The sequence below is a fragment of the Lupinus angustifolius genome, unplaced genomic scaffold (assembly GCF_001865875.1).
Source record: "Lupinus angustifolius cultivar Tanjil unplaced genomic scaffold, LupAngTanjil_v1.0 Scaffold_356, whole genome shotgun sequence".
Classification (NCBI taxonomy): Eukaryota; Viridiplantae; Streptophyta; class Magnoliopsida; order Fabales; family Fabaceae; genus Lupinus; species Lupinus angustifolius.
In genome coordinates, this window is record NW_017727752.1 from 337597 (window position 1) to 357705 (window position 20109).

Sequence of the window (20109 nt, forward strand, 5' to 3'; positions counted from 1 at the left end):
ATACATAACCTTGTTCAAAAGAAAATGTTTAGGAGCATGAGCTATCCATCCAATGATTGGATGCTTTTGAGTTCCAAATGAGAGTACAAAATTGATTTTTGCATCTCATTTGTCATCTCCTTTTCTCCTCTTGAATTCTAAACTACAAATTACAAAACTTACTTGAAAATGAAAACTCTAAACTAAGAAAAATTCCTAAATGAGAGAATTCTGCCTTCAAGTATTTTTTGAGAGAATTTAGTGAAGAAATGCTCAATTACCATCTTTTTTGCTCGAAGGAAATGGCCTCTATTTATATGCTTCACATCCTGACCACTGAGCTGCTGAGCTGGACAGCTCAGCAGCTGACCAAACCCTTCAGCATGGGTTTGATCCCTTGACCAAGTAGCTTAGTCACCTCCTTGTGCATGACTCACCAAAGCTAGGTATGGGCTATGAAACCAGCTATTGTGAGCTACTTCTGAAAAGCCTATGGTGGGCAACTTGAGGTGAGGTCATGGATGACTTCATGGTTTGCTTGATGGTTAAGTCAAGTCTGGTAAGCACCGCCCAACGCACCTGCTTCACCGCTGGCCCAGCGCACCTGCTTCACCGCTGAGCTGCTTGTTCAGCAGCTTCTGACCGTGTTGACTGGGACGTCGCTTGGTGCTTGCTGATCTGGCCAAGAGTCTGGTTCTCCGCTGAGTAGCTTGGTTTGACCGCTGAGCATCTTGTTCAGCAGCTTGGCTTGTGCCAAGCTCGTGTCTGACCGTGTCAAGCATATTTCTGACCGTGCCAGGCCTAGTCTGGTGCTAGGCTGAGAGGCTAAGCAGGTTCGCTCAACTGCCTGGTTGAGCAATTTGGTCCAGGTCAGGCAGGTGGCTAGGTCAGGCAGGTGGCCAGGTTAGGCAGGTCAACTCAACGGGGCTTGTTCCACGCTCAGCTGCCTAGTTGAGCACCTTGGTTTTCTTGACTTTTGTTGCTTTTTGACCATGAATCATTTCTCTTCTTTTCTTCATTTTATTTCCTACAAAATACATAAAAAGGCAATACAAACACAAATATACCAAATTGTGATATTTTATACAAAAAGTATTGTTTTAAGTTGGTTTTTCTCAATTATGCTTAAGATAAGTGTCATAAAAGTGTATGTTTTTTAGTTATGTTTGACACTTATCATTACTCTAAAGGTAAAAGAGGTGAAGAGGTTTGAACAATGTTGATTCCAAATATGCTTCGATACATAAGTAGTCAGACCAAAAAAGGTTGATATAAGCAGTTTAACAAAATGTCGGGGGTTGCATATAATGTTCTCCTAGAGGCCTTCACCCTAGTTGGTTCACAATTGGGACACATTCTCTTTAGCTCTATGCGCCCAACTCGGCTGATTGGATGCCTTGAGGCTTCTTAGAGGGTGGTTGTTGCTTTGGTGTGGAATTTTCCCAAAGACTCATTTGGTATCAATTCAGAGCCATATGCTGATCACTCTTAACCGTACACACTCTCGGGCCTGACGAGAGAAACTTCATGCATAGGTAGGGGTAGAGACCACTACTTCAAGGCGGTTAAGAGTCGGACAACCAAGGATGGCACTGTAAGCCGAGTTATGGTTGATGACCAAAAATTTGGTCTTGATCATTCTGGATAGCGTCTGGTCTCCGAAAATCACCCAAACTTCGATATATCATCTTGGTGTGATTTCATCACTAGCGAAATCGACCAGAAGGCCGTCAAATGGCATGAGGTCTTGGTAGTGCAAGCCCATTTTGTCGATCAAATCTTGGAACATGACATATATTGAGCTTCCTTGATCTATAAATAATCTACCTGCTTTCCTGTATTTTAACTTGGCTATGACCACCAAGGGGTCTTCGTGTCTATGATGACACCATCATAATCACGGTCATCGAAGGAGAGGATATGGGCTGCTATTTTATCTGGTTGCCACCGAATTCCTCAAGTGGCTACGTGCATAACTACTCACACATACCTCTTTTGAGCCGACCTGGATGTGCCCCCGACCATAAGTCCTCCTCGGATGGAGTTGATTTCAATTGGACATCTTTGCCTCTGATTGGTTTGTCGACCTTGGTCAACCATATTTTTTATCGGAGGGCATCTTTGTGGTGGCCTATAGGGCGAACATGTCTTTGGGGGATATGGCCGACGAATGAGAGAATATTGTCTTTGCCGCTTCAAGCCTACGATGAAGTGTTAAAGGTGTCTTTCCTGAATTAAGTCTTCTATGGTATGATGTTGTTGGGTTCAGTCGTCAGTCATGTATCCAAAAGAGTTGTGGAACTCTCAGAATCTTGATCGGTCCTGCGGCCAAATCTTTTTCCTTGGGTTTGGCTTTGGAAGTTGGATTAAGTGAGTGGGAATTAATTGTTGTAAGATCTTAGTATGGTTGGTGTTAAAGGGTGTACAGATCGTGTACTTTGGTTGTTTATGAAGCTGGGATAGGTCGTATTTTGGTCGATCGTGCCTAGCAAGTTATGAGAAGCAGGGTTTTTTGTTTTACCGAGAGGGGTTACCTGGGTGATAGTTGGACATTGGTTATGCATTTGGAGTTTCCTCCAGATTGATGAATTGATGCGCTATGGAGCGAACATCCTCCATGGTATGACCTGTATCTTTAGAGAGCTCTCTATCTTGAAGAGCTTGAGTAGTAAGCCCATCACCAACAATTGTATTCCACATCAGGAGTTAGTGTGAAGACCTCCATGGCCTCGTTATTGAAGCGATCTAAGTACGCTAGGATGGACTAATTCGGCTCCTGTAATGTTTCGTTCAAGGTGTAGGAGGATCTAAGTTGCTCTTTATTGGCGATAAATCGGGCGTTGAACTTCTCTACCAAGGTGGTCCACTGATTAATGTTATAGGGTGCTAATCTGGTAAACCAATGCAAAGTCGTGTGTTTAAAGTGAGTGGAAACACTCGACACATGATGGGTTTTGTGGCTCCATGGAAAAACATAAAGGTCTCAAAAGCGTCTAGGTGATCTTGGGGATCAGTTGTACCTTCGTACTACTCAATGTTGGTAGGTCGAGTCTGTTGCTTCGGTAGTGGTTAGGACATGATGGTCGTTGTGAAGTGATGTTTGGCTTCATAGAAGTTTCCCTTGAATAGGGTAGCTTCTAACCGATAGGTTGGCGGTCTGTAGGCTAGTCGAGATTCACCGGTGGACTCAGAGTCTAATCATGGTGGTTTGTAGCTTGATTCCACCTTAGATTGGCAGATTTCTTCTAACCTTCATGCTTGTTGTTGGATCAATTGTTCTTGCTTTTCTATGAGATGTTCTAGTTGTTGATTCGTTAGAATGTTGAATGTGAGATTGTGGGTTGTTGGAGAGGGTGTTGTCACAAGGAGGCTTGTTGACAAGCGCTGGTTCAATTTGACTAGGAGGGTGCGCTTGATTCCTGGTAGTAACCATGGTGTGAGTCACCACAAACCATTATTCTCCCACTCTGTCACGGGAGGGTGAGCCGGGCTGGAAGGCCTAACTCAGGGTCTTCGAGTGTGAGAGGATGTGTCTTCGGGGTGGAGCTCACTGAGATGGAAGGCTTGATGTGATGATGTCTTCCGATGCGAGGGACTTCGCCCCTGAAGGTGGGTGGAGGCTAGAGGCGCCTAGAGTATGCTCAGGCCCGCTGGGAGAAGTACCTGAAAATGTGTTCTGACGATCAAGTCAATAAATGATAAAGGAATGGGATAAAAAATTCATGATATATGTAATTATGACACTCAAGATATACAGAAAGTAGGGTTAGAGATCGGGGGACCAATGTCTGGGTGTTAATAGTTATATGATGGAGTCGTGAGTAGCCTTTATTGAGTTATGTCTTGAGTGGTTTCGTGTGTATGCCATACATCTGTTGTGAGGGGAGGAGTCCCTATTCATAATGGATGTAGATGAAGAGTTCTCTTTTGGATGTTGTTGGCGTTGCCAACCATCAGAGCCTGTTAGTTTGTCTGTGGCAAAGTAGGGGGCAACTTTATGCGTGTTGGGCAGCTTGATGAGGTCATAATCTGTGCATGGTTGACTTATATTCCGTGTTAGGCTATGATAGCCTCAATATAGGCTTGTATTCGCCATAGAGCTAAAGTTTAGGTGAGAGTTGCAGGAAGTGTGTTGTAGGTGTTTGCTGCGCGTAAGTGGGTGACAGAGGCATGTCCTTATACGACCTGAAGTGGCGTTCGGGTGATGGTATAGTTTCTTTGGGGAGCCCAGAGTTGGTCAGTTGGAATGCGAGCCGTAGTGGGTTGTGGCTTCGCTAAGTGCTCAAGCTCGACAAATGTTGAGTAGTCTAGTCCGATCAATGGGACTCCGTTTGACTAGGGTGAAATAGTTATGATTAGAGTCTATTATATGTGGTCATTAATAAATTAATTAATTGCTATTCATAATAAATTAGTAGAAGGTTTTAAAAGTAAAGTTTAAATTTTAAAGTTGGGAAATTAAAATTAAATATTTATAAAATTAGTATAGTTTGACAAATGTTACTGTTTGGTTATGGATAAAGCGAGAGAAACTCTAACGTTGAACAATCTGTAGTCAAAATTATAATGTAGGTGGTTGATTGATATATTATCTAAGTTGAATATAAGTACATCCTAATTTGAAATTGTACAAAGGTTTCAACCACCAAAGAGATATAATATTTTGAGTCAATGTTTAACTCATATTAGAAGGAAATTAAAATAAAAAGAAATAATATATTTTTTCTTATATAAATTAAAACATAAGTAAATAATTCTTTTATAAAATCTTCATTAAAGTGTCAGTCATGTTAAACAAAACAAATATTTTATGGAATGGGATCCACTTACTCTAGGAATAAGTTAGAAAATCTACTTCGTATCTTAATCATCCATTCTAGAAAAATCTAATGATTTAAATTAATAAGTAGATCTGAACGATTAGATTTTCATAGAATGAATAACTAAGACATTAAATATGTTTTTTAACTTATTCATATAGTACATGATTTCCTCCCATATTTTATTACATATTAATGGAAGAAATATCCTTTATTAAATATTTTTTTATTTACAAAAACAAAAACTTGTAAAATGTAAAAAAAAAAATTTATTTTATTATTATTATTACGATTATTTTTATGCCTATTTCAAATGATATAACTCATGGTTTTCTAATAGGACTCATGATTTGTTGATGAACTAATTTTATATAAAACTATCATTCCATTAAAACTAGCAGCATATGCATAGTCACTCCGTTTTAATTTTGAAAAATATATTTAATTGGGATTCGTCACCAAGATTAGGAGGTCTTGATTTAAGGACAAGAAATCTTAACTGGGGCTATTTTGCGAGAAAGATTTTCTCAGGCGAAAGGTAGAATCAAACCAAGGGTTTAGGGGTCCTAGATTTCAAGAAAGAAGCGTCCCATGTTCTTGTAATTGAATTGGTGTGTGTATTCATACGTTTACACAATATTGTGAAGAAGAAAATCTCTCAAGATCTGAAGGGGAGGCATGAATGTAGTTTGCAGTGGACCACAAACGAACCAGGATAAAAATCCACCTATGCACGCTTTTCTTTCCCTGAATCTTCTTTAATTTTTCTTGTTGTTTCAATTTGAATCTATAGCTGATATTTTGCATATTTGTTTACTGCTATATGCTTATTAATAATGCTTAAAAATATCTGTTTTATCTCTGTTCAATTGATTTTAAATAACTGTGCAATTTGTCTCTCTGATCATGTTATTCTGTGCATGTGTTAATCGATTAAGACTAGGTGTTAATCGATTAACTGAGTTGTTTCCAGAATTTGGGTTTTGGTGCAAGAAGAGGTATCGATAACCGCTACACTTATTCAACCCCTTCTAGGTGTTCCTAGGCCACTGATACTTAACAAATCCCAAAACACAATTATTGATCACCTCACAAAATTAATTGTGGGGAACAACTATTTAATTTTTTGAAAACAAATAAAAGACATTTGATGACAATCATGCCTAATAATTTCGGTGTCTAAAATGTAACTACCAATTGCGCAGATGCACAATCTCTAAGGGAAGCAGCCATTTTTTTCCTGACAAAAACTTCATTGCACAAAATTTAGAATATTTTTAAGTTGAAAATGAACAAAGACAAATACATAATAAAAATAAAGAAAATATTATTCTACACTCATATAGTGAATGTAACCTCTAATTGTTATATTCTAGGAGGTGAGAAAGAAAAATATATACTTACAACTGTTACACACATCAAATGTATTAAAAAGAGAAATAAAACAATATGTAAGAATAAAATGGTTAAAATAAAAAAAAAATGATGGGTAGAGTTAAAGATGATTCCTAAAAAACTCTATCAAATTCACTTTTATCATATTTTTATATTGATAATCCATAAAAACTAAATTCATAAACTAAACTACATAAAAAAATATATTCTCTAGAGATATTCTCCATTTATATTTTACTTTTATTATTATATTTATTTTATAATTTTACTTATTTTTTATTCTCTATTTATATTTTAATTACATTTTGTCTGTATAAATTAACATTTTGTATCTTCATTTTATATCATTATTTATATTTTTTATACACTTGTTTTTTTTATTTTTATCTATATTTTTCTATATTAGAAAAAATATGTGTAATACGATGAATATTTGTTCATTTTTTTAACATTGAAATTCTTACATGTTACATAATTATGAAAAAATATATGATTATGATTTAGTTCTAATAGTAATTTGGTTTTTAAATCCAAATATAATGATTTCAAAGTTTTGAAATTTGAATAGCATTGACAGTAAAAATAAATTAGTAATGTTTCTCCAACGCAAATTTAATTTTCATAATTGAAAATCTGTAACCGTCTAAACATCATATATGTTCAGAAATAATTTTAATTATCTTAACTTCTATTGCCATTAATTTTTTTGTCTTGTTACCTCTAAAATAATTACTGATTTTTGTAACTATTACTCCATATATTTTACACAAAGAAAGATACTAGAGGCACACCATATTCTCATTCAATTATTCTATTGGAAAATAATAATGTACATTTAAATTGAAACTGAAAAAACGTGTATTTAATTGAAAATGGAAATAAGATCAATATTAATATATACATCAATTTCTTTAATATTTTGATTGTTACAAAATATAATCATTAATGAGAAATTCATTCTCAAAACATAATCATCAATCTAACCACAAAATTAAAGGTCAGGACTAAAATCAACTCATCAATTGTTATGACAGTGAAAAATGTGTTGACTTTATAAAGAAGTATATATGCTCTATCACTATTATTATGGAAAAAATTAATTGCAATAAAAAGTTTTTTTAATAATGTAATAGTTTAAAAATATTTTTTTCTCACTTTTTTCCTCTTGGGCGTCTAAAGTGATATGAGAATTATTTTAAGCTTCACATTTAATGCAAAATGGGGGAGCATAACAATTTCAATACAATTAAATATGGGAACAAATATTTAATTTTTAGAAAATAAAATAAAAGTCATTCAAAAACAATCATGTCTAATAATTTCCACTTCTAAATTGTAACTAATAACTCTTTAATTTTTAGAAGAGGAAATAAAAGACATTCAAGGACAATCATGATTAATAATTTCAACTTCTAAAATGTATGTCAAAAATAATATTAACCTGATAATTTTCTATGTATACCAAAAACTATACATACATAAAATTTGTAAGAATATGATGATTAAAATATATTATACACTGATTACGATGTTATATATAGAACTTTCCAGAATTTATGTGTATCACAATGATTTGAGTGAAGAATGAGGAAATAGAAAATAGAATTAAAGAAAGGAAAATACAATGTAGGATGAATATAAAGACATCAAATATGTTTATCACAATATGCATGTATGACACAATAAATATTACAAACTATTTGAAGTGTATTGGAACATGATTCTTAGTATCACTATTATTTTCAACTTTTTTACTGAAATTGAAAAAAAACCCAGAGAAATAGTTATAAGAATGATGAAGTAAAAAAAGAAAAGTATACTATTAAATAGTAACTACCAATACATTGATATATACCAATAGAATGCACGAATTTAGGTATGAAAATGATGAAGTAAAATGAAAAGAGAAGAAAACCATACCTTTGAGTTGGCTTGACACAATGTTATTAATATTGTACCAGTCATCAAACCGGTTAGGGTATTGGTATAATGATATAGCAGTTTAATTGGTGATTCACTAATTAAACTCATACTAGTGAAATTAAATATACATATATAATATATTAACATTAGTGTTGAAAAATTAATAATAAACCAAATTTTTTATTTTCATTAAAAATTAATTTTAAATAAAAACCGGTTTTGACCAATTTTGACGGGTATGATTGTGTGATCGATATAATTATTGTACCATGCTGATATAGAAACCGGTTTACCGGCCGACGCGAACCAACTTTTACAACACTAGTTTGGCATTTGAAGATAGTAGATTTTTTGAATAAAAATTGAAAAAAGAAGAAAAAAGAAATAGTTATCAAAAGGATAAAGTAAAAATGAAAAAAATACTACTAAGAATTAAGTACCAATATATTGACATATATCAATAGAATGCACAAATTTAGTTGTGAGAATGATGAAGTAAAAATGAAAAAAAATATAAATTCATACCTATGAGTTGGTGAAGATGATAGATTTGTGGAACAAAAATTGGACAAAATAAAAATAGTTATGAGAATGATGACGTAAAAATGAAAAAATATTCCAAGGTAGTAACTATCAACATGTTGACATATATTAATAGAATGCAAGATTTAGTTATAAGAAAGATGAAGTAAAAATGAAAAGAGTAGAAAATTATACATTTGAGTTGGTTTAATATTTAAAAAAGGATGAAGTAAAAAATGAAAATAGAAAATCATACGTACGAGTTGGTTTAGGTTGATGAAGAAGATTTGTTGAATTTTTTTGGAAAAACTGAGAAATACTGTGTAGTTTGAGTAGAGAGACTGTTAAGAAGTGAAAAATATATTTTTAGAATTTTAAAATCATTTGTCAAAAATATCATCTTCTTTTGACACCTATCACAAATGAAGATTTTCTAGTTTAGGAATTTCAACAATGATTCATGTTTGATATAGATCGATCATGTTTATAGATTGTCACAAATATGGATTGTCTAGTTTTCTAATTTCAAGAGTCTTTTCTTATTAAGATAGTAAAGATAGTAAGTAGATAAGTAGATTTGTGTTTGGTATATATGGATGATGTTTATTTTAGATAGAATATAGGTTGAAATATTGGAGTAAGTTAGATGTTTTAGTATATTAGAATAAAGTGTTTCCTCATATGAGTATATTAGTATGTGTATTATTTTTTAGTTTTTAAAAATATTTTTTGTAGAAAATAATTAAATAGAACATATGTCATAATTTCAGTGGTTGTATGAAATAATTTATCTTCATATACTAGGAGATACTTTATTCTCATATTATAATGGCTCAAGTAATAGTTACTAGAGATAAACTAATGAGAATAATGTATCTCTTGGTGTGAGGAGATAACTTGTCTTCTTACACCACTCACTTAAATGTTGACATGTGTCCGTCTCTATGTACTCATTTTAGTATTATTTTTTTAGAGACAAATTTGTAAGGAGACACATACAACTCATCATATTTGGAGACAAATATATTTTATGTTATTTGGTGTTATCATTTATGACTAAATTTTAATTGGAATTAGATTTTTAATATATTTTCAAAGTTTTATTGGTTGTCTCCGTACAACTCTTTTTTTATTTATTTTTTATTCTGACACTATACTTAAACTGTGTTTGTGAGGAATGAAGAGTTACCATCTCAAGAAAGGAGAGTAGCACAAATGTCATGACTTCAACCTTCCACCTTTGCCCCACCAACAAAAGAAGGAGGAGAAAATTTTCAAGATATCTAATTTTATTGGGATTATATATTTATGTATGTTACTTTAGATTCCCATAAATGTTTCCTCTTCTTCAATCTCCATAATACTTTCATATTGCAATATTAATTGGGAGAATTTATCAATTTGGGTTTTATTGTCTACTACATGTTTGAAGAAAGTCCTAGACATAAACTAGACTAGTTTTATTAGGGTAGTGACTGGTGGGTGATAGCTGGTGGGGTGAAGGTGGAAGGTTGAGGTCGTGCTTCCAAGAGATGTAGTTCACTCCCAACTACGTTGGCTTTTTCTATGTTTGTTATAACCAGACACTTTTTCCATGTAACTTTTGTTCTCTTCAAATTGTGCAAGCTCATTGAACTTGCATGTCGTTTAATTCAAAGCTAAAAGAGTATGTGTCATATACATCTCAACCTTACTTTGTTGGCATAAGCTGCTAGCATTCATTGAGGCTATTACCAACTTATCTATGTATGGACAAGGATCTGTTGTTAACATTAGCAGTTAGCTATTAGCATTCGTTAGTTTGATTGTATATTTTTATATTTAAATTTTTTGATGTTTTAGAAATATATATTTGTAACTTAATTTTATGAATTCTTTAATATATAATCAAATTTGGTGAATTTATTAAAATATACAACTAAAAATTATAATACTTCATATTTTATGTATTGAGAATAAAGTATGTCATATATGTTGTAACCTCCATAATGTTTGTACTCCATAATGCATATCCTTACATTAGAATGAGGCACTTCATTCTCTTGAACTTTTATTGGAAAAACACAAAACAAATGAGGCAACATTCAACCGCTCATAATTCATGCGTTGTAAACTACAACTTGTTATTAGAGCCACCAAGAGCAGACATTGCCCAAGTGAAGCACCAACCATTGTTTTGGTTGCATGTTGTTTGTTGAGAAAGATTGTTTTTTGTCACAATAATCTGGAATTAGAACAATGAGGGGTGGCTTATTTTTTCTTTGAGACATTATTTCAAATGTTTTGAGAGCATAATCAATGTACTAGGAGTCTACAAACATGATTTTACAAGGCTCTAGTAGTTCCAATAATAGTGCCAATTTTGTTACATCCAATTTGGTGTTGAGTGCTAAAAGTACAACATCAACCCTAGGAGCACCAAAATGAAGCTCATAGAGTGCTGGAACGTTTGGTGCCAAAGCTGCAACCTGTTTATATAAATGAAAGAAAGCTGAGGTTGTGATAAGCGCCATGTTCCCTTAAGCAGGCCCAATCGTAGCTAGAGAATATCTAATTGGCAGAAAGATTACATTATGAATTAAAGTGGACAACTGTCCTTAGATATTTCCGTTTTATCAATTTACCTTCTTGTAGGATCTTACCAAATGTATGGTGTAGATCAATTCAGTTATTCGCTTTTGACTTTATAAGCTGTACTGGAGTAATGAATGGAAAGGAATGATGAATACTAAGTTTAACCTTTTTCTTTCTTAGAATTAATTTCCTTGCATATTTAGTGTTAATCCTTGTTTAAGAAAATTCTTCCTAACATTTTGGTGCTTTCATTGACTCTCAATGCCTCCAAAGATTACACAAAAAGATCCAGAAGAATTTGTTTCTCAATTACTAATTGAAAAATTGAGGGAAAATCAAGAACTACAAGATGTTAGGCATGCAGCAATCACTATCGTTTTGCATAATATCACAGAACGACTTCCGAATATTAGGTTTGTGCCCCCTATTCCTCCAGACCCCCTCCAAGGTTCCCCCATTAATGTCTCTTCCTCTCATCTTACTCACAATTGCCACAACCCCCTATAAACCCACCTAATACTCAACACCCACCCCCACCACTATACACTTCACCACAACAGTACCCTCACTCTCCAATGCCACCTACACACTTTCAACCATACAACCCTTCCCATCCTAGACCACCAAAATTAAAACTCACTCCTTTTGATGGATCTAACCCATTATAGTGCATTTTACAGGCAAAACAATTTTTCTAGCTCTACATGGTGGCACCAGAACAACGCCTCTCCATGATTTCATTCTACATGCAAGGAGATACTCTAAGTTGGTTTAAGTGGATGTCCCACAATATCCAGCTTTGTGATTGAAGTTCATTTACAAGGGATTCGAAAACCCGCTTTGGGCCATCTTCTTATATCAATCACCAAGCTGAACGTTTCAAACTAAAGCAAATAGAGACTGTGGCAGAATATCAAAAGCAATTTGAGACGTTGTGTAACATAATATGGGGACTGTCTCAAGAGGTAATTCTTAACTGCTTTATTTCTGGACTTTTACCAGAAATCCAGCGGGAATTAGCTATCTTACGCCCTAAATTCATTTCAGAAGCCTTAGGGTTAGCTAAATTAGTGGAAGCAAAGGTGAGAGATAACACTAAAGCAACCCCACGTCCTTCCCATTTTTTTCTATATGCAGGACAAACTAGCATTCCTAAATAGACTCCAAATTTCTCCTCAACTCCACCCACAAACCCAGATGCACCTTCTATCCCTGTCCGGCGCCAATCCACTACACAATTGCAGGAAAGGCGAGCCCAAGGGCTTTGCTACAACTGTGATGAAAAGTTTTATCCAGTTCATGGATGTCAACCTAAGAAGTTTCTCCTGTTGCTAGATGATGACCCATTAAGTGAGGCTGAAATACACAATCTTGATTCTTCTATCAAAGAACTAGAGCCTCAAACCAAAGATCCAGGCTTAGCAGATCTCATCCACTTTCATATATCTAACCAAGCTTTAGGTGGTCAAATTTTGCCTAGGACACTTAAATTCTCTAGTTCGATTCATGGCCACTACGTCACAGTCTTAGTGGATACTGTTAGCTCCCATAATATTTTACAACCTCGACTAGCTCATTACCTCAACCTCGCTATCACACAAACCCCTCAATTCCCGGTAATGGTTGGTAATGAGGCTCACATTTACTACAATGGCCTTTGTGACAACACATCTATCATGCTCCAAAACCAGGAATTTCGCATTCCATTCTATTTGTTGCCAATCAAAGGAGTCGTCGTGGTTTTGGGAATTGAATGGCTATGCACTCTAGGGCCTATTGTTTGTGATTTCTCAGTACCATCAATGCAATTTAATATGGGGAGAACAAAGATTACCCTTACCGGCGAAACATCCTATAACTTGCAACACTCGAGCTTCCACCAACTTTCTAGATTACTACAAACAGATAGTATTGCATCTTTTCATGCTATCTCTATTGTGCACACAAATGACATCCCAACTCTGAAACCTATTAACCCGACAACCAAACCTCTTCCCCAAATCCAACCTATCCTTGATGAATTCTAATCCATTTTTCAAACCCCAATAGACTTACCTCCAATTAGACCTCATGATCACCACATTCCCTTACTTCCAAATTCTACAGACACTATGACTACCATGTTGCAAGAGATGTTAAAATCTGGAATTGTGATCCCTAGCACTAGCCCCTTTTCCTCCCCAATACTATTGGTAAGAAAAAAAAGATGGAAATTGGAGATTTTGTGTGGTCTATCGGGCACTTAATGCTATTACAATACCTGACCAGTTTCCTATACCTACTATTGATGAATTACTAGATGAGTTAGGAGGTGCAACAATTTTTTCAAAAATTGACCTACGTTCTGGATATCACCAAATTCGGGTCCACCCGAATGATACCCACAAGACGGCATTCCACACGTTCGATGAGCACTATGAATTCCTGGTTATGCCTTTTGGCCTCACCAATGCCCCCTCAACGTTCCAAGCGGCCATGAATGACTTATTCAGGCCTCCCCTTCGTAGGTTTGTTATGGTGTTTTTTGATGATATTCTTATATATAGTTCAAGTTTGGCTGATCATTTGCTTCATTTAAAAATTGTGATGAACCTCTTAGCAGCTAATCAATTTTATGGAAAATTGTCAAAGTGTTATTTTGGAGTTGCATCTGTTAGTTATCTGGGGCATATTATATCAGCTGAAGGGGTACAGCTAGATCCAGATAAAATTCAGGCCATGGTGGATTGGCCACGACCTCGTTCTCTCATGATGCTTAGAGGTTTATTGGGGCTCACCGGATTTTATAGAAAATTTGTTAAAAATTACGCCTCTCTCGCCGCTCCTCTCACCGACCTACTTAAACAACATAATTACACTTTGATACAAAAGCCAATTCAGCCTTTACAGATCTAAAAAAAAGCAATGATAAATACTCCAGTTCTGAAATTGCCGAATTTCTCCTCCACCTTTGATGTTGAAACTGATGCATCAGCAGTGGCCATTGGTGCCGTCCTTTCTCAGAATGGACATCCCATTTCCTTCTTCACCAAGAAAATGTCTGGACGCATGCAACATGCCTCTGCATATGTGAGGGAAATGTTCGCTGTCACAGAAGCAGTCAAGAAATGGCGTCAATATCTAATAGGTCGGCATTTTAGAATATTTACAGATCAACAAAGTCTAAAGCCTTTAATGTCACAAGGATTGCATACACCAGAACAAAAGAAATGGACCACTAAACTAATTGGGTTTCAAAAGTATCGTACAGGTACCTCTAATAGAGTGGCAGATGCCTTGTCTAGGCGACATGATGAAAACGAGGCACTGCTGATTTTTCTATCCTCCCCCATTCCCAGTCTGCTAGAACAACTTAAAAGTTATTATCAAACAGAGGAAGGCCTACAACTCATCCAAAAATACGAGACAGACAACAACATGCAACAAAAATTTCACGTTTCAAATGGGATGTTATTTTTTGGGAAAAGGATTTTCATATCTGACTTCCAAGAAATCCGCACAACGCTTATCACATAATTTCATTCAACACCCGCTGCCGAGCATTCGAGACTAAAACCTACTCTTGCCCGTATTGTAGCCGCTTGCTACTAGCCTGGCTTATACAAGGACATTCAACACTTCATCAAGCATTGTATAACCTGTCAATACAATAAGTACATGCCATCAAAACAACAAGGGTTATTGCAACCTCTCACCATATCGAAAAAGGTTTGGGAGGATATTTCAATGGACTTCATAACTTACTTACCCCCATCTCAAAACCATTAGGTCATATAGGTGATTGTAGATCGGCTCTCCAAATATGCACACTTTATTGGACTTCCCTCTAAATTCACAGTAGATGTTTTAGCCAATTGTTTTCTGCAGGAAGTGGTGCGACTTCATGGAGTTCCACGGTCCATTGTGTCGGATAGGGACATAATCTTTTTGAGTTCCTTTTGGAAGGAATTTTTTCGGCTATTGGGAACCACATTATGTTTCAGTTCGGCCTACCACCCTCAATCTGATGGCCAAACTGAAGTGGTTAATCGATATCTCCAAACATACCTTCGATGCTTTACAGGTTCTCAACTGAATAAATGGTTTCGACACCTCTCACTAGCGGAGTACTGGTACAACACGTTCAAACATTCGTCCACCAGGTTTTCTCCATTTGAGGTTCTTTATGGACGACAACCTCCCATCGTGACTACTTTTTTGGCACGAGCGAACATCTCTGCTCCGGTTGCTGATATATTGCAAACAAGAACAACACTATTAGCTACCATAAAGCAGAATCTCTTGCGAGCTCAACAAAGAATGAGAGCACAAACACAAGCGGGGAGAAAAGACATTACCTTTGAAGTCAATGAATGGGTCCTCCTCAAACTGCAAACTTATAGACATGTGACAATTGCTCGTCGGCCTTGTCACAAACTAGGACCTCGCTATTTTGATCCTTTTCGTGTGAACCGCCGCATATGGATAGTGGTTTACGAGCTCTCCTTACCACTGACAGCTTGCATTCATCCGGTCTTTCATGTCTCATTGTTGAGAAAGTTTCATGGTGACCCAACTTTGAAGTTTATCCCCTTACCCAAGTTCACATAACCAGAAATGAGAATGAGGGGTGATAAGGCAAAAAAAAAATAGGAACAACAAGTGGAAATAATTTTACAAAGGATGGAGAGCTATCTAATCACAGGTTGGATGGAGAAAAGTCTTCCAAGATATGGGAGAAACTAAGTACACGAATGGGAAAAAGTAAACAAGGGAACTCACGTTCCTCTCTTGGTGATATTATTGTTGACTTGGGTAATGAAAATGTACTAGCTGTAAATGAAAAATCCTCACCAACGGATCTCTTTGGAATTACTCCAAATCTATCCAACGGTTCTCTCATAGAGGCATTACAATAAATAAAAAATCTTGAGCAGTGCACCCACTCAGATACTATTCTCAACTGGACCCACCCCCATGGACCAAGATTGTGACCAGATTGACAATATTATTCAAAAAAAATATGCACTCTCTTCTATTATGGTCAACACGGTACCCCATGTGCAGGAAAAGTTGCCTTTAATTTCTCTACACGGCACCCCATTGAAAGCTTGTCCACACGTGAAGTGCCCAAGATTCACTTTTCCCACCCAGGTATAGCTATTCCACATGAGGATGGCTTAGAAATTGTAGGTAAACTCTTCCACCCTTGTTGGGCCATGTTCCTTCACGAGCCCAAACTCCTAACCTTGAGGACAAGGTTACTCCTAAAGAGGTAGGCAATGATAAGGGCCAGGTTCCGTTATGCAGGCCCAACCGTAGCCAGAGAAGACCCAAATGGCAGAAAGATTACATTATGAATTAAAGTGGACAGTTGTGCTTAGATATTTCCGTTTTATCAATTTACCTTCTTGTAGGATCTTACCAAATGTATGGTGTAGATCAATTCAGTTATTCTCTTTTGGCTTTATAAGCTGTACTGGAGTAATGAATGGAAAGGAATGATGAATATTAAGTTTAACCTTTTTCTTTCTTAGAATTAATTTCCTTGCATATTCAGTGTTATTCCTTGTTTAAGAAAATTCTTCCTAACAGGTTGTTGTGAGAATAACTTTAGAGGCAAAACCTTTAGCAGTTCAAGTTGAGTATCATAATAAATTTACAGAGTAGCAATAGTATACAATTAAGCATGTGTATGAGAGGGAACATGTGGAATAGGAAATTTAGTATCAGAGGATTACACCACAAACATATAATATTGAACCCAAAAAATGGACCATACACTTAAGGGGTTATGTGAAACTTACAATAAAACCCAAATTACAGTAGGACCTCATAAGTCATGACCTCAACCTTCCACCTTTAGCCCACCAGCGACTACCCTAATGAAACTAGTTTAGTTTATGCCTAGGACTTTCATCAAACAACAATAGACAATAAAACCCAAATTGATAAATTCTCCCAATTAATATTGCAATGTGAAAGTTTTTGTTAGATGTATATTTGTAAAAGTAAAATTAGTTAGTTGATTGAACTCGTAAATTAACTTTTTAAGAAGTTATTTGTTATCTTTTAGTATTTTCATTCAAATACATTTGTATTTTCTCTATAGTTCATTGTCTATTTTCAATAAGAAAGTTTAGATTCTTTTCTTCTTGCAAGAATTCCTACTTCTCATTCCATTGAAGTTCTCAAATTCAATGTGAATTCCTAGCTTCCATAAACACCCATATCATTTGGTATCAAGAGCTTCTTCTTTTATGGAAAGAGAAATGACAGAACCTGCACAAAGAATGTTGAAGGAAGTAGAAGAGCGTTTGGAACATCGAATGGTGGATAAAATTGAGAAACACATGGTGGAGCTTGCAGGTGAAATTCTAAAGACATTAGCAAAATCATTACGGAATACAATGGAGGAACCTATGAAGAGGAACAAACAAGATTCAAAAAGATCACCCAAGAATAGAAGCTTTAATTCCAATTAACAAGAATGCACATAAAGTGTTCGATGCTTCATTTCAGTTGATAAAAATCTCAATTCCTCACACTTTGCTTCTAAAAGTGCATTGGCTAGAGTTGAATTCCCTTATTCAATGAGAAAAATGTTAAGTCTTGGATAAATCAATGTGAAACCTATTTTTTGTATAATGGAACACCTGAGGAGTTTAAAGTAGAATTAGCCAATACCCATTTGAAGGAAAAACATTACAATATGGCATGATGTTGTTAAATCTAATTAGAATATTTCTTGGCTTAAATGGGATGAATATGTGATTTTTTTTGGTTAAACAATATAGAAAGGTGAATGATGATCCTATTGTGGAACTAATGAATTTGAGACAGAAAAGACCAGTGATTAAATATCATGAAGATTTCAATGCAATCATCACAAGATTAGATTTTCCAGAAGAATATACACTTGGTTACTTCCTTGATGGATTAAGATAAGATATACAATTGTTGGTTAGTATTTTTCAACCACAAACTATGATGAAAGTCTTTACACTAGCCAAACTTGACGAAACAGCCAATATACAAAAGTTGTAGTGTTATTCATCCTAACAAGGTTTCTAAGTCATACACCAATAATAAACCCATTTTGACTACAAAAGCAATAGTTGGCCCTGAGAATTAAATTGAGTTAGGTAAGGATAAAGCTAAGCCTAGTCTTACACTTGCTTAAATGAATGAAGGAAGAGCTGAGAGATTACAACCCCACCATATTAAATTAGAAAATGAAAATCTAGAAAAGGTAGTTGAAGAAATGATAGACTTTAAAGAATATAGATAGACATACATTTTAGCTAACACTTTCACTAGTGCTACAAATATTAGAACCATGACAATGATTGGGAACAACATGAAAAAATACTACCTTTATTCATTGACAGTGGGAAAATTCACAAAGACTTGGGTGTACAAGTTGCCAAGAAACAAGGGCACTTGCTTGTGATTGTGGTTGATGGAAACAAACTGCAAATGCCATATATTGTTAAGAATTTCAAGTTGAACCTACATCATACTATCTCCCATTCTAACATAATGGTGATGCTTTTGAGATGTTGGGGCATGCAATTAAGAACCAATTGGCTAATAATGAAAGTGCAAAGAGTCATGACCTGCACATTAACGGCTAACCGGAATTTTGATGAAGCCGACGCACATACAAGAAAACTTGAAGATCGTACAACTAACAACGAGCCGAAGACTCATAGGTTGCATCCATAGATGTAGGACTTTATTATATTTACTTATAATTAGAAGTCTTAAGATGATTGCCTTTGTTTGACTCTAGGTTAGGTAAATCTAGGTGGAAAGTCTCACAAGAACTAATATAGAACTGTTAGGTATCAGTGGCTAAAATACACCTAGAAGGGGGGGTTGAATAGGTGTACCGGTCAAAGTATCCACTTTTCGCAAACAACATATAATGCAGAAAAACCCCCAGTTTAATCAATTAACACAGAAAGAAAAATCGATTAACTACATCTTTTTAATCGATTAAAACAACTCAGATCGCATAAACAGATTCAGATTCTTGTATGACAAGCAACTAAGATCGAAGCAAATATACAGAGCTAACATATATATCAGAGGTACAACAGTACAGTATAGAAACAGATTATTACAGCTAATACAACTACACAAAGTAATCGATTAAAGCAATAAAGAGAGTAGGGAAAGAAAAGCGTGCAACAAGATTTTTATCCTGGTTCGTTTGCGGGTCCACTTGCAAACTACATCCAGGCCCCCGTCTGATCTGGGAGATTTTTCCTCCCTATAATCGAAATAACGTTTTACAAACAATTCTTTCAATTACAACACTTAGACACTTTCTTGAAAACTAAAGAACCTTATCCCTTGGTTTGACTCACTTCCTACCGCCCAAGAAAACCTTTCTTGCGGTGTAGCCCCAGCCAAGAACCTATTCTTTCTATCAAGATTTCTAAGCTAATGAAGACGCAATTCAATCTCGTTGGTGGTAAGACACCTAGAGATTCCCAATATTACAACACTTTTACAAAAAGAATATAGAGTAATCTAAAACACTTACAAAGCTCAAATTAAAACAATTAACACCTTACTCTAAAACTCTAACACATGTCTCATATAAAATGATAATGCATGAGTTCAAAACAGATTTTACAGAATATGAAATCTTTCCAAAAACATCAAGAAATGCATGAACATGTGAGATGAAATGATGAGAAACTAAACATGTAATGCCTCTCAATCCTAGAGCATAGAATTTTGTCTTCTCTAATCTCACAAATGCAATTTCATGTAGATGCAGCAATTAATACGAAAATATGTTCTAACTCTCTTAAAATCTAACATGCAAGAATTGAGCTTGAGTTCTGAAAACGTAGCTTATAAAGAAACCATTCTGCAGCCCAGTTAATGGATTAAATTCTTG